At 42.5% G+C, this 16,270-nt stretch overlaps 1 protein-coding gene across 5 annotated transcripts in view; it reads left to right on the forward strand.

Annotated features, from left to right (window-relative positions):
- Mtus1 (microtubule associated scaffold protein 1) overlaps positions 1 to 16,270 on the forward strand; it is a 140,115-nt gene that overhangs the window by 88,873 nt on the left and 34,972 nt on the right. The window lies entirely within an intron of this gene.

Here is a 16,270-nt window from a genome sequence, read left to right on the forward strand (position 1 = left end):
TTAAAACCACCCTGATGTTTGTGGAGGGCCAATAAGCGGACCACAAATTTAGTTTTCCGGTCTTTCTTGTAAAAGCAAATGTGGGCATAAAATATTACCCTTGATGTTTGTGTTTGCAGCTGCTTTTCATTTTTCTGTGCATGATGGAAATCTCCTCAGTGCATCCCTTCAGGCATATGTAAAGCTGTCTGCTCGCGTTCAGATTGCATTGCCTACTGGTACTGCCTCTCACTTTTGCTAACGGTTGTAATGGTGGCAAATTAAGTTGATTTCATTCTGTAATGGCTCAAGTGTGCTTATAGTTTGTTGCGGCTGCTGCTTTAACAGGCTTGCCTCATGGGCATGTGAATGCATGAGTTTTCCATGCCATGTGTGTGTTTCCTGTGTACCTCTTGTTTTTCTGTTGGCTCATTGCCGTCCCTGGTGATTGCTTTCTGCTGGCTGCTTTTCGTTTTCCCAGAGGCACATGCCTTCTCTGGGGGATAATCTTGATTTTTTTTTTTTCCCTAGTATCCCTTCCTTGTTTCATAACTCCCCTTGACCTGACATTTAAGCTGGCTGGCCTTTCCTTCTAGCGTTGATGGCTGAAGGTAAAGGAAGGAAGCTGGAGTCAGCTGTGGCTCCTTTCTCAGCACAGATACCTCTGTAATTCCTTCAGCCCTAAAACTAAAGAGGTGGGGACCACGGGTTGAGCTCGGTGTCTGCTGAGGCCTTGACTTTAATTGCCTGCATCCCAACAATAAGACAGATACATGGAAAAGTGAAAACTACAAGTGTGCTTTGTTGATGCTGTTCGTTTTTATAACATATATTTTCATCCTATTCATTCCTCTCCCTCCCCCAGCTTTTCCAGTGCCTCCCCTATTCCCTACCTACACAAATAAGTGTGCTTTAGATCGACAATATTTTCTATGGTCCAAAATAGCCCTAAGTAATTTTAATACTTGTTAAAGTAATGTAGACCTCTGCTCTAAGTTAAAAAGACAGCCAGGGAGCAGGGGGTGATATGATCTAAATACATTATACACACGTATGAAATTACTAAAAGAATAAATGTTCATAGTAATAGAGTCTTTAGGATGCTGTATCATCCTAATGTGGCACTTCCTGCCCTTTCCCCCAGCGCTCTCACTGTCATGGTTTCTTGGTTATTTTTCCTATAGTGCTTTAACCAGACACAAAGGTCTCTCATAGCCCCATTTGTTCTGCAGAATGGAAAGCTTGGTAAATGTTTTATTGCTGGCCTTTTGTAAGGTTAATATATGAGTTTGATGTTGATGTACTTCGTTCTTTCGTGTGTGGGGGTGGTGCTGGGGATGGGACTGGGTCTTGTACCTGCTTAGCTGCCACTGAGCCACACACCCAGCCTTTTCCCCACTCTTTTAATAGTCGAAAAACATTTCATTGCTTGAGTGAACAAAGGTTCGTTTGTTCTACTGGCGTTAGGATTGTTGGGAGCAGACAGCTTGAGCAAAAGGCACGAGACCTTAATGACCAGAGTTTAATTAATGGTGGTGTTTTTGTCATGTCTCATTTTCTGAATTTATACCAGTATTTTAAAATTCACTTGCTGAGTGTCATAATTTTTAGACCTAGAAGGCATGTATCACTGAACAAGCCCACCTTGTTTTACACCGATATGTCTGGGGCGCAGACACATGTAAGCACTGACTTGTTTATGTTCTTAGTGAAGGAAGCACCGTTGGTGGCCTTAGTGATGGGGTGATCTGGAGTCTAAGAGTACAGGGGTAAGATGGCATTGGCTCTGCCTGCAACTGTGGGTATGATTACCTGGGCTTCACACTCTGCTCTCCACATGCTCTGCCTTCCAAGTCTCAAATGCCAGGAATTTCCTAGCTTTGGGCTTTAAAACTCTGAACGTCCCATGACGCTACCCTTGGAAGCTAACCTCAGCTCACCACCACCCGAATCCAGTTCACCCCCTTGGCTTATGTCTCTGAATGACATCATGTTTCTTATCTGGCCATCACCGGTGACTCATCTTGTTATTCATCCTCAGTCATCCTCAACAATTGATTATAACAACTTAAGACCCCACCCTTGGAGTCCCTGCTTGTTTTCACTCTGGTCATCTTCCTTCGGGCGCTTAGGATGAAGTTTGCTCTTTTGTTTGTGGTGGGGAGTGTCTGGGGATCGAACCGAGGACCGCATGCTTCCTAAGCAATTGTTTCACCACTGAACTACATCTGCAGGCCTGCTCTTATTTGTCACAGTAACAAAATACCAACCGTGTCCTGTCAGTGCAGCCAGCCTCTGATAGAACTTTCTGGAGGGCTTCATATTTGCCCTGTGCCACCAGCTTCCCCCTGATTCTAACAGGCTTCTCCAACTGCAAGATCAATTCGTTCATGTCACATATGAGTATCTGTTGGGCCTGTGCCATATGCCAGGTACAAGGCTTGGTGCTGAGAAAATATCCTGGCCTAGGTCCCACACAATCCTTTGCCTTCCTTAAACCCATAATTGGATAGGAGAAGGGTAATCATGTCGGGTGTGGCCTGGGCCCTTAGGTGGTTCTTGGCAGGTTCTTGTTACCTTCATCCAGGTGTTCCAGGAGTGTCTTTTACGTCAGCTCTTAGGATAAGTGGAGCTGGCTGAGAAATAAATAAAATGTGCTCCAGGCAGAGAAAAATCGTGTTGAAAGCCTGGAGAGGTGAGGAAGCAGGTGGCTCCTGCAAAGAAAGGAAAGAACTGTAATATTTCTGGGCGAACAGTGAGGTGAGAGAGAGGCTGGGAACAAAGCCCTGGTCAAAGCCTGGGACAAGCACACAGGGCACTGGGCATCGTGGTGAGCTAATATTGACCATGTGTGCCACTGAATTAGGGATGGCTTTTTTTTCTCTCTGTAAATAAGGGCTGGGAGAGAAAGCCACTCTGGCAGGGATCTTGTGCAATGCCGGAAGAAGATGCTGAACATGGATGAAGACTCAGGATGAGGAAGGAACCCTGAAAGTCTGGAATGACCTCACTGATAGTCCCACGTTTCTGTCAAGGGTATTTCTTGGCAAAGTATTAAGCTAAGTTAAGTGTGTTTTGAGTTTTTAATCACAGTACACTGGTCCTAATTTTATGATGACTCACAATAAGGGAAATACATCTTTAAGTATAAATACTGCTTGCCTCTCAGTTCAGTTTTTCTTTTAAGCAGAAATAAAGCTGTACTAATTACTCAGATTGTATTGCTTGATCCTCAAATACTTAATGCTCTCTGGGTCGCATGAGAAGGCAGTTAATCACCCTAAAAATTTTGAGTTATTTTCGCCAGGCTAATGAACTGAAAAAATACGTGCTGTGGTGCTGTGTAGCAATTTCCTCCCCGTTAAAACATTCCCTCCAGTGGGGGACGCTCTAAGACCCAGGAAGTCCCTAAAACTAACCAGATGCGCTAGGTTTCTCCCTCCTCGCGTTTATAGAAGTAGTAAGGACTCAGCAGATGCTCTCAGACAAGCACCGCTGCCTGGAAGAGGCGGAAGCAGCTGAGCTGAATGTCCTAGCAAAGACACTCCCCCACCTACTGAGCTGCCTGTTGGTTGGGCTACGAGCCGCTGGTTCACCGCTGTTATCAGCCATCACCCATGCTGGAGTGGCTTATGGTGATGCAACTGCCTTTTGAGTCATTTGTGGCCCTGCAAGCAACCCCTCCCACCCTTACTCCTCTCAGTAACCTCAGCGAAACCCCATGGGTTCACTGAGTTGGACTTCAGTGGCACCCTTACTTTGATCTGTGCTTGGGGCATGCCCTATCTGGAGTAAGGAGACACACTGTTCATAATATCATATGACATGCAGGCAGCTCTGGGGATGTGGTTGTTGCTAGAATGCTCGCCTGATGTGCAAAGGCCTGATGTGGATCCCAGTGCTGGAGCAGGGGTGGGGTGGGCATAGCTAGCCGTAGAAGTCCTAAGGGAGAGCAAAACAGTGTTAGTACAAGATATGTGTTTACCTGGCAGTACGAAAGAGAACAATTCTGATTACACAGCATGTGAATGAAATCTGTTCAATTACAGTGTAATTCATCAAATTATGCCCTTGTATTGGCTGTTCACATTGAAAAACTGCTTTTAGAAAGAAGTTGAGACAGTTGAGGAAGTGACTGCACCTCCCCCTTGTAGGCGGAGGCGCCTTGCTCGTTTCAGGGCTGCCCAGACCTGAAATAATCACACAGAAACTGTTAATTGCAATACTGTTTGGCCAATAGCTTAAGCGTGTTCCTAGCTAGCTCTTACATCTTAAATTAACTCATTCCTATTGATCTGTGTATCACCACGCGGTTGTGGCCCACCAGGAAGGTACCCTCTGGCATCTGTCTCCAGCAGTGGCTACATGGCGTCTCTCTGACTCCACCTACTCTACGTCTTTTCCAGCCTGGCTATATTCTGTTAAGCCATTGGCCAAAAGCTGCTTCTTTATTAACCAATGGCAGTAGAACGTTAACAGCATACAGAGGGGAATCCGACATGACCCCCTGAGTAGGAGCTATGTTTACTGTGCGTGGCCCTGCAGTCAAGAGAGGTGTCTCTGCTGTGTCTTTCATCCCTTCCCTTATGGGTGCCTTTCTCAGGCAGCAAGCAAAGGAAATGCAGAAGAAGGTGGTTCCAGATCCCTGAAGCCAATCTCTCGAGCTAGGTCTCATTCACACGACTACTCTACCTGAAAGAGAACAGAGAAATGGAGTGCTTGATTCGCTGGTCACTTATGAATGAAGGGAAGAACTGTATTTATAAAATGGAATCTATAACAGACCTTACTGTTTTTTTTTTTTGATTCCAAAATAATACAAGTCGGTTTAGGTGTTAAGTATTTGTAATAATCCCACTTGTTTTACTTTGCTTTTCTGTTAGTATAATAGAACTCTGACCAAAACCACCCTTGGGAGCAAATGATTTATTGGTTTACAAGTTAGAGTTCACCACCAAGGGAAGTCAGGGCAGAAACCTGGAGGTAAGAACTGAAGCAGAGACCATGGAGGAACATGGCTTACTGTCTTGCTTTCCCTGGCTTGCCAACATCTACCTTGTTTATACAAGCCAGGCCAACTTGTCAAGCGTTGGAGCGGCCGACAGTGAACTGGGATAGTTGTATCAATTAGCAATTGATGTAAACTGTGGTTTGTCTGTCCCAAAGCTGCTTTTAAATTCAGAGGGTTAATATTAATTATTACAAAATGCTTGGCTGGAACAGCTCAGGCTTACTCCTAACTAGCTCTTACCTTTTTTGTTTGTTTTGTTTTTTGTCTTTGTTTTTCAATGCAGGATTTCTCTGTAGCTTTGGTGCCTGTCCTGGAACTCACTCTGTAGACCAGGTTGACCTCAAACTCACAGATATCAGCCTGCCTCTGCCTCCCAAGTGCTGGGATTAAAGGCATGTACCACCACCACCACCCGGCCTACTAGCAAATTATCTTTAAATTAACCCATTTCTATTAATCTATGCTTTCCCACTTGTCTCGTGGCTTTACCTGTGTTCTAACATGTCTTCTGTGGGAGCTGGCTGGCATCTTCTCAACTCCACCCTTCCTTCTCCCTGTATTCAGTTTGACTTTTCCACATTGCTATATTCTGCCTTGCTATAGGCCAAAGCAGCTTTTATATTATCAACCAATAAGAGCAACATATATTCACAGTATATAGAAGGATTATCCCACAGTAAGAAAATGCCCCACAGACATGCCCCTAGGCTGATCTGATGGAGGTAATTCCTCATTAAGGGTCCTTCTTCCCAGGTGACCCTAGTTTGTGTCAAGTTGACAAAAACTATTTTCAGATTTCAAGCTATTTTGTTATTGGACAAAGTCTTAATGTTTGACCATAGTTACTTGAAATACTTTCCATTTTAAAATAACACACTGAGAAAAGTATTGTGCATTTCAGATGTGTCTTTTATGCCCTTAATATTTTACTAGTGGAACATTTATGGTGGCTATTCGTGTACTTTTAAGATAAATGTTTTCCTCAAACACCAAAATAGGTATCAATGAAGCCATTACAGTTTCCATAATATATACATATATACACATTATGATATGTGTATATGTATGTATGTACGTACGTATGCATACATACATCAATTTTTATGTAAAAAAGAGGGTTATTGTAGAGTTCATAAAAGGCCAGACCGAAGGATAACAGATCAGTGATGTAGCGCTACCATATTTTATTGTTTTAATGTCTATCTGCATCTTCTTTTTGCTTCCTTGAAGAAGCCATCTTGATGACCTCACTGACCGCTGAGCACGTTGACGGTTACTTTCCAAGAGCATAGAGAATCACTATTAAAATAACGTGTAATGCCTGGGTTGTGGTGCATGCCTTTAATCCTGGCACCCAGCAGACAGAGGCAGGTAGTGAGTTCAAGGCCAGCTTGGTCTGCATTGGAAGGTCCGGGACAGACAGAGCTACATAGAATACAAACAGACAAAACACGCTAATAATATGTGCTCTGTCACTTTAAAGGATATTTTAGAGCTAATTTACTAGCAGTGTGTGCAGAGCTAAGCATGGTGGCATACGTCTGCAATCTTAGCACTTGGGAGAATGAGGTAGTATTGAGAGATAACCATCAGCTTGTGCTATAGCAAGACCCCTTCTCCTCTCCCACCCAAAACAAAAATAGTGTGTGCACACTGCTTGTGATCTGAGGTCAAAAGACAGCAGTTGGAATTTTAATACTCTTTTCTGCTGTACTTTTGATTAACTTGGAAGCCCTTATCTGTGATTATGTAGCTCTGGGGAAAATTAATACTAAGAACTCTTTTAAGTACTGTATTAGTTACTTTTCCATTGTTTTGATAAAATACCACGACCAAGGCAACTTTTAACAGAAGGGTTTCATTGAACTTATGGCTACAGAGAGTAGAGACAGCAGAGTGAAGACATGGTATCAGGTGGCTGGCTGAAGCACTGGGTTCAATCCCCACTATAGAAACCATGCATGGTATCACATGACTGCCATCCTAGTATTCTGGAAAAGGAGGCAGGGGAATTGCAAACTCAGTCATCTTCGAATATGTAGAGAACTCTATGATTAAGCTAATGTTTCCTGACATAAGTGATGATTTAAAATTTTTTGATAAGGTTGCATAGATTACCACCACTGCTAAATTGAGAAAACCAGATTGTGTGCCTAGTCCTGTGTGTTGGGGGCAGTCTCCAGGCGATCTTTAGGCTTGATTGCACCTTGGGAGAATTACATGGCAGGTGATTAATCGGAAGAACAGGTGTGTCTAGGACGGACTAATTTTGGAGATTCGAGAGCAGGGTGTGAGAGAAGGTTCTAACACCTTCCCCACAAGCCACTCCACACTCCTCCCCTCCTGCCCTTGCCCCCATTCTGCCTGTCAGCCTGACAGTTCCCAGGCGGATGCCTGGCCTTTACTGGTTGTCTCTTGCTCTGCCTTGTAAACCCATTCTCTCCTGCCTGTCCTCACTGTCATGGACCCGGGATCTGTTGTTCTTGGGTCTCCCTCCTGGCTTCTCTGCCTCTCTGGTGTTGCCCCTTTAGGTCTTCCTCCCCTTCACAGCATTGCTTTCTGTTTCCTGCATGATAAAGTCTTGCACCATGCCCGTGCCCTCACTCCTGTTTATATTCCCAGCAGCTTCATTTTACTTTGGCTGGGACTGACAATTGTGTCGAGCTGCACAGGCCTTGGGGGCTTCAAGTCATGCCTTTGTGTATGTGTTTCTGGCTCTATTTTCAGTTTCTGGCTACCTCCTTTACTTATCCATCTGTCTCATGGACAGATTTGGTTAAAACTCTGCCCCTGCACCTAGGACATTCTCAACATGCACTCCCACCCCACTGTGTGTCCATGATTCCAGCATCTTATTATCATATTATATCATGTCATATATCATACTTTCAAGACTGGTGACATACTTCTGTCTGTTGCACAGGTTTCTTAAAAACCAGGACCAGTTTGTTAGGATGCATTCCATAGACGGCTATAGAATGAACAGCATGGCGTATCTGGATGCTCATCTATATTAGAAAACATATTTTTCATTGATTCTCATTATAATACTCTAGTTTCATGGAGTGTTGTCTGACAAAAATCCCATCAAATGCCAAGGAGACACCAACTGCGAAAACAAATACTTGGTATCCCTGTTGGAACTTTCAGATGTGGGATTGAGAAAAGTGAAGAAAGATGGAAATTGTCTGGCTGTCTATGGCTGAATGCTCATAGGCATTCAGGTTGTCTTCCTGCATCCCAGAGCAGTGCTATCCTCTGCGATGAGCCCTGCTGGGTCCCCAATACCTCCCCTCCCCCATCCCTGGTTACCCCTGTTGTAGTGGGTGGTAATGAGTGGTAGTGAGTGGGCCAGCACTTATGGAAAAATAGATTCATCCATAGGTAGTTTTTGTGCTTCATGGAACTCTGGACACTTTCTTATGGGTCTTTTCTCTGAGATTTAACAACTTGGGAATCAAGCAGATTCTATAAATGCATGGCTTGTTCTGTGTAATGGTTCGGCTCTGAGTCTGAATTTAAGCCCCCCTCTAAAGGTATTTAATTAATGAGATGGGCATTCATCTAACGGAGCAACTTATTTTTCTGTAAGATGATAAATTAAAGCTTTGGACTAGTTATTTAGCTGTTTTACAAGTGAGCAGATTTTTTTTAATTCTTTCTCATTTTTTTCTTTTCTTGAAAATAGATTCTTTGCTCATACAGAATACACCAATTATAGGTCTCTCCGCCTCCACAGTCCTCCCCATTTTCCCCACCTCCCTTCCTCTCTGGATCCACTCCATTCCCATTCTTATTAGAAAAGAATAGGCTTCTAAGAGATAACAACAATGTGACAGAACATAATAGAATAAAACGAAATGAAAGCATATTAAGTTGGACACAGCAACTCAACAGGAGGAAATGAGTCTCAAGAGCAGGCACAAGAGTCGGAGACTCACTCATTCTCACAGTTGGAGTCCCACAAGAATACTAAGTTGATTGTAATAATATTAAACACAAAGGACCTGATGTAGACCCCTGTGGGTCCCAGGCTTGCTAATTTAATCTCTGTGAGCTCATATGTACCTTGCTTAGTTGATTCAGAGGTCATGTTCTCTTGGTATCTTTCATCCCCTCTGGCTCTTAAAATCCTTCTGCCTCCTTTTCCTTGATGGTGGGGGGTTCCCTGATCTCTGAGAGGAGGGATTTGGTGGAGACCTCTCATTTAGACTCTCTCTGTGCGTAGTGTCTGACTGTGTGTCTCTGCATATGTTCTATTTCTGCTCCCAGAGAAAGCCTCTCTAATGATGACTGGATCAGACACTGATCTATAAGGATAGCAGAATATTGCTAGGAGTCATTTTCTTGATACTTTTTTTTTTAAAAAAAAAAGATCAGCCATGTTTGGTTTTACCCTAGGTCTCTGGGCTATCTAGTCTTTGGTTCTTGGTTGCCCAAGCAGCATCAGGTATGAATTCCCTCTCCTGGAGTGGTCCTTAACTCAAACCAATATCTGAACTTTTGGCTACTCCCAAAAGTTCTATGCCACCATTGTCCTAACATATTTTGCAGGTGGAACAGTTGGTAGGTCAAAGGTTGGTGTCTATGTTTCCCTTTCTGTAGCCTGCAGAGTACCTTCCCACACCAAAGACACTAGGAATTAGGGGTGAATGCTCCCTATTGTCTTAGCAATAGTCTGTGTTGTTTGAGAATTACTATGGGACCTTCTTAGTCAACAGCTCAACTGAATGCAACCCAGTCCCACCACTGGCAGCCTCGCCTAGTGACAAGCAGTGACCTGTTGAGACTCCATATCTCCTGTTATTAGGAGTCCTCATTAGGAGCGCCTTCACACAGCCCAGGAAGCTTCCACTGTACTAAGTTTTCAAATGTCCCCCAATTCCAGCCATCTCTTCCTATATTCTTTTCCTCCACCCTATCTCCCCTACCTGGTCCCCACTCTACCATCCCCACCTGTCCCTGGTCTGCCCATGAAATCTATTGCCCCTTCTCAGGGGAATTCATATACTCCCCTAACCCCCCCCCCCCATTTACCTATCTTCTCTGATTCTATAGATTGCAGCTTCATTATCATTTATTTAATGACTAATATCCATATTTATCTTTCTGGTCTGGGTTACCTCACTCAGGATGGTTTTGTGTGTGTGTGTGTGTGTGTTTTAAGTTCATTAGCCTGCAAATTTTTCTTTCTTTTTTTTCCTTTTGAAAATCTCTCTCTCTCTCTCTCTCTCTCTCTCTCTCTCTCTCTCTCTCTCGTTGTTTTGTTTTTCTAGACAGGGTTTCTAGACAGTCCTGGCTGACCTAGCACTCACTCTGTAGACCAGACTGGCCTTGAACTCACCATCCTGCCTCTGTCTACCGAGTTCTGGGATTAAAGGCATGTGACCCCCACTGCCTGTTTTTTTTTAATCTTTTAATTATTTATTAGATGTATTTATTTTATGTATATACAGGTAGGTGTACCATGTATGCCTATTTGCCATAGAGGTCAGAAGAGGGCATTGGATGCCCTGGAAATGGATGGTTATGAGTATATGTAGCCTGCCTGCAAATGTTATGTTATTTTTTTAATAGCTGAGTAATGAACCACATTTTGTTTATCCATTCTTCTGTGGAGGGGCATCTAGGTTATGTCCAGTTTCTGGCTATTATGAGTAAAGGCACAATGAACATGGATGAGCAAGTGTCCTTGTGGTATGATGAAGAGTCCTTTGGGTATATGGCCAAAAGGGGTCTAGCTGGATCTTGAAGTAGATCATGTTCGAACTTTCTGTAAAACAGCCATATTGATTTCCATTGTGACTGTACAAGTTTGCAGTCCCACCAGCAATAGAGAGGAGTGTTCTCCTCGCTCCACATCATCACCAGCATAGACAGCTACTTATGTTTTTGATCTTAGCCATTCTGGCAGGTCTAAGATGGAATCTCAAAGCACATTTGATTTGCATTTCCCTGATGGCTAAGGATAGTGAACATTTCTTTAAGTGTTTCTCAACTATTTGAGTTTCCTCTATTGAGAATTCTACTTAGATTGATGCTACATTTTCAAATTGGATTATTTGGTTTTTTGATATCTAGTTTCCCGAACTCTTTATATATTTTTGATATTAGCCCTCTATTGCATGCTGAGTTGCTAAAAATAATTTCCCATTCTATAGGCTGATACCTTGCTGCCTGGCCCCATGTATTAATTATTGATGTTAGTGACTGCATTATTAGTGTTCTGTTGAGGAAGCTGTCCCCTGTGCCAATGCTATTCCCCACTTTCTCCTCTATCAGGTTCAGTATATCTGGTTTTATATTGACATCTTTGATCCACTTGGACTTGAATTTTGTGCATGAGGATAGATATGGGTCTATATTCATTCTTCTACGTGCGGACATCCAGCTTGGCCTGTACCATTTGTCAATGATGCTGCTGTCTCTTTTTCAGTGTGTATTTCTGGGTTTCTTACCAAAAAATCAGGTGTGTACAGACTAATGTCTGGTTCTTCAATTCGATTCCATTGATCAATGTGTTCTTTTTTCATGCCAATACCATGAATGTTTTGTTTAAGCTATAGCTCTGTAGTACAACTTGAAATTGGAAATGCTGAAACCTTCAGCAGTTCTTTAATAGTTCGGGATTGTTTTGCCTATCCCATGTTTTTTGCTTTTCCACATGAAGTTGAGAATTGTCCTTTCAAGAGCTGTAAAGAATTGTGCTGGGATTTTTATGGGTATTGTGTTGAATCTGTGGACTGCTTCTGGTAAGATGGCCATGCTCACTATGCTAATCCTGCCAATCCATGAGCATGAGAGATCTTTTCATCTTCTGATATCTTCAGTATCTTTCTTCAAAGACTTTGTCATATAAGTTTTTGACTTGAGATGGTTAGAGTTACCCCCCAAGATATTTTATGTTATTTGAGGCTAATGTAAAAGATGTTGGTTCCCTGATTTATTTCTAAGACCATTTATTGTTTGTGTATAGGAGGGCTATTGATTATTTTTATTTTTTTGTACCTAGCTACTTTGCTGCAAGTGTTTATCAGCTGTTGGTAGGGTTTCTTGTCAGGATTGCTGACTCCCCAGTAAATGACATAGAGACTTATTATTAGTTGAAAATGCTCAGCCAATAACTTAGCCTTGTTACTAATTAACTCAGACATCTTAAACCAACTCATATTTCTTATCTAAGCACTACCATTTGGCGGTAACTTTTCTTCATTAAGGCATGTTCCTCTTGCTTCTTCCCATGTCTCCTCATGGCTCTACTCTCCCCCCCCCACTCTTTTTTTACTGTCCACAGTCACACCTAACTTCTGCCTGCCTAGATATGGGCTGTTAGCTCTTTATTGAACCAATAAATGCAATGCATATTCATAGTGTACAAAGAGATTGTTCTGAAACAATCAGCTGTAGGAGTTCTCTGGAATTTCTAGGGCCACCTACATATACTATCCTATCATCTGGAAATAGATACTTTGACTTCCTCCTTTCCAAGTTGTAGCCTCTTATTCTCCTTCAGTTGTTTTATTGATCTAGCTAAGACTTAATAGATAACTTTGTCTTGCCCCTGATTTTTGTGGAATTGTGAGCAAATATTCTTGATTAAGAACTTTTGGGAGACCTGAAAGATGGTTCAGCAGGTAAAGGTACTTGCTACCAAGCCTGAAGACCAGGGTTCAGTCCCAGGACCCACGTCTGGTACAAGTGTGTGCACAAACAGTTTTGTTTTGCAGTTCGTGTTTTCTCACGCTGAATCCACTGTAATATGAGTCAGAAGTGGCAGTAGTATTACTTTGTTGATAATATTAAGGTTTCAGATGAAATTGATTCATTGAAATCAGATCATGTTCTTTTAATAGATTCATAGATATAATAAGCAAAATAGTTTATCTTTTTAAATGCAGCCTTATTATCAAAACAGTAACATCCTCATCCTGATGAAACATGTAAGGGCATTTAAGGATAGGTGGCCACAGTTTGCCTCATATTCTGCTAAATTTATCATATTATGATAAGTTCATGTAAATAATAAATCCCACAAGACTCAAGGGAAACCCTTGGCTTTCCCTGTTATGAAGTAACCCATTTATATGAGCTTCGGGGCTTTGAGCACCACTGGAGATTTTTTTTCTTCCTCTCTGATTCTTAATTGAACCAGGAATGGGGACAGGGAGGAATGTTTGAACTGGGTCATTGGCTGCCATGTAGGATTATTGTCCTAAGGGAGCATAGTATGTGGAGCAAAGATTGAGGTCACAGTGTGCCTGTCCAGCCCCAGGTATAGGGTACCTTGCCCAATGGAAGGTGTGTACTCTAGAAAAACAATGTTGATGTGTCATTTCCTCCTTGACTGTCAATTTGTTCCAGTCCTTAACAAACCCTATGTTTAAATTCTTGCCTAGACTGCTCTAGGAAAGATTCTGAGTAGATTGTGCTTTCTTGCCTGTTAAGTGTTGAGTAAGGACTTAAGTGCTCAGAATTTCTTTTAACCACTTTGAAAATCATTTTCTTTATTTCTTAATTTTATATTAAAATTTCTGTAAATAATAGTTACCCTGTCACTTTTGGCGCTAGGGGTAGGAGTGTTCCTGTGTAAGTACGAGAACTGTTCTTTGAGCCTCAGGACTCAGATGAGAATCTGGCATGGTTGTGCATGCCTGTAACCCCAACATCGGTAGGGCAGTGGGGAAAGGAAAAGCCTAAGAGCTCAATGGCCATCCAGCCTAGCTGAGCCCACAAGCATCAGGTTGAGTGAGAAGATCCAGTCTCAAGGAGATAAAGTGGAGGGTGATAATGACACTTGGTCCTGCTCTGGCCTCCATAAGCCTATGCATGGCTACACAAACCTGCGAGCACACGTGTATACGTATATGTCCACACAGCACAGAAGCGAAGTACATCTTTTTTTAAAAAGGCAGAAAGCATGAAAATACTTTAAAATGTCATCTTGTCTGGCTTCTAGTCCCTAGCCCAAGAAGGTAAAGATTGCTACTTTTACATGTACTCTGCTATATTTTCATTATGTAGTTTACAAGTCTCCAAGAATCCTACAGACTATCTTCTCTAAAATGTTAAGGTGGAAGATTAACCTCAGGCTGGGGATGTAGCTTAGCGGCAGAGTGCTGGGTGTGCCTAAAGCCCCAGTGTGATCCCTGACACTGTGGGAAGGAAATACTGGGGAGCAGGTGAGAGCCACCCCTCAAACTCAGAGTTCCAGTATTCTGGTAAGCTTATTGCATGTATTTTGTTCCTGTGTTTTAATAAGTTACATTGATATCCAGTCTAATTTCTAGAGTGTGAGGGGTCACAGAGCCTGTGTCATTGGCCTAGATTCTGAATGAATGTATCCCAGAGAGTTTGTTTACAGCCGAGATGACCTTTCATCTGCTCTAGCCTTTGCTTTCCTATGTAGGTACCAGAAGGATCAAAGAAAACATAAAAAAGGGGGGGTATCCTGGGTAGCACCTGCCCATAGCTCTTGAGGCAATGCAATGGATCACTTGAGCTCAGGAATTTGAAGCTAGCTTGAGCTACAGAGAGACTGAGGTTCAAAGAAGAGAATAGAGAACGCTCTTAGCAGTAAAACCTTCCCATTGTTCTTAGCTAGTGCCAAACACAATTTCTTAGAACATTGGACTGGCTAATTTTATAGCAACTTGAGATGGCTAGAATCATCTGAGAGAAAGGAGCCTCTATTGAGAAAATGCTCTCATAAGATTTGGCTGTAGGGCATTTTCTTAATTAGTGATGGATGAGAGAGAGTCCTGCCCATTGTAGGTGGTGCCATCCCTGGACTGGGGTCCTGGGTTCTATAGGAAAGCAGGCTGAGCAAGTCATGGGGAGCAAGCCTGTAAGCAGCACTCCTCCCCCTGCCCCCGTGGCCTCCATGTTCCTGGAAGGGAAAGTGTAGCGGAAATAAACCATCTCCTCCCCAAGTTGCTTTGGTCATGGTATTTCATCATAGTAATAGTAGCTCTCAAAGGCAAACGTTGAGGAATTGATATACAGAATATGTTGATATACTGTCTAGGTTTTTGTCATTAATACAGTAAGTGATTAATTATTTTTCTGTACTATTCAATTGTGGCTATTTCCACATCTAGGATTATGGCAATTTAGTGATAAGCAACTCAGAAACTAATTCACTAAAGTATGCTGGATCTTTCCCCATCTCCAGGTACTGTAAGACACAGTGGGGATTTTGTTCAGTTAAGAACGGAGGATTATCCAGTCTTAAGATTTGTTTTACCATGTAAAGCAGCCACAGGAAGTGAGGGCGCTTTTATCTGATTGATACTAAAATATTATTTAGAATGTAACTTGATTTTTAAATATTATTCTGAGTGTAATCAAGAACCACTGACTCTTGGAACACAATCCAGATGTTTCTGTACTTTCCTCCCAGCTCTCCAGGGTGACAGTTTGTGACCCCTGAAAAATGAGAGGAAAGGGTTGCAGCTTCTAAAGTCCTGTCAAATTCGTCACCCCAGAAGGGGGACGGCGCCACAGGGACTGCACATCACAATAAGAAAATTGATTTTACTCTTTCTGGTTTCATGTGCCTTCCTTTTATATTTAGATTTGTTTTGATTGCCGAGACTGTTTATTTCCAGACACTAAGCAGTATTGTTTCTTGTTTTATCCAGAGCAACTTAAAAGTCTGGAATGCTTCCAAAACTGAGCAAGATTTTCATTTAGAAAAGTATTTCCCAGAGCACAGCATGGGAAATGAACAGGGTCTCCAAATGGTATCGTAGACGGAGGTGCTCAGAATAAAGTTCTTCTTCACTCACTGTTACTACTTGGGAAACATTATGTTTGCATTACTATAAAATGAAGCAATGTATCCAGGCATATAGTGCTCTTTAACAGTGATCTCAGTGGGGCAAAGTGAGATCTTCAGTGTATGTGATGGTTTATTAGCTCAGTGACAGGTCTGCAATGAAGACCATGGCAGTTACCAGACACACAGCAAGGAAGCAGCATCTGAGGCCTGTGATATGAAGGGGGGCGGGAACTTCTGGGGAGTGGGAGTGGGAGGGGTTTGGGGGTCAGGGGAGGAGGACCAACATGAAACAAACTGTGAAGAAGTTTTTACAAATTAAAAGGAATTATCTGTGAAAATATTATAATGAAACCTATTACTTTGCATACCAATTAAAACGAAACAAATTTACTCATTTATTTGGAAACAGTGTCTTGCTCTGTATCCCCAGTTGGCCCAGAACCCTAGACCAGGTTGTCCTGGAACTCAGAGATCCACCTGCCTCTGCATCCCAACTGCTG

This window comes from Myodes glareolus, chromosome 23 (genome assembly GCF_982192425.1).
Source record: "Myodes glareolus chromosome 23, mMyoGla1.1, whole genome shotgun sequence".
In the NCBI taxonomy this organism is placed as follows: domain Eukaryota; kingdom Metazoa; phylum Chordata; class Mammalia; order Rodentia; family Cricetidae; genus Myodes; species Myodes glareolus.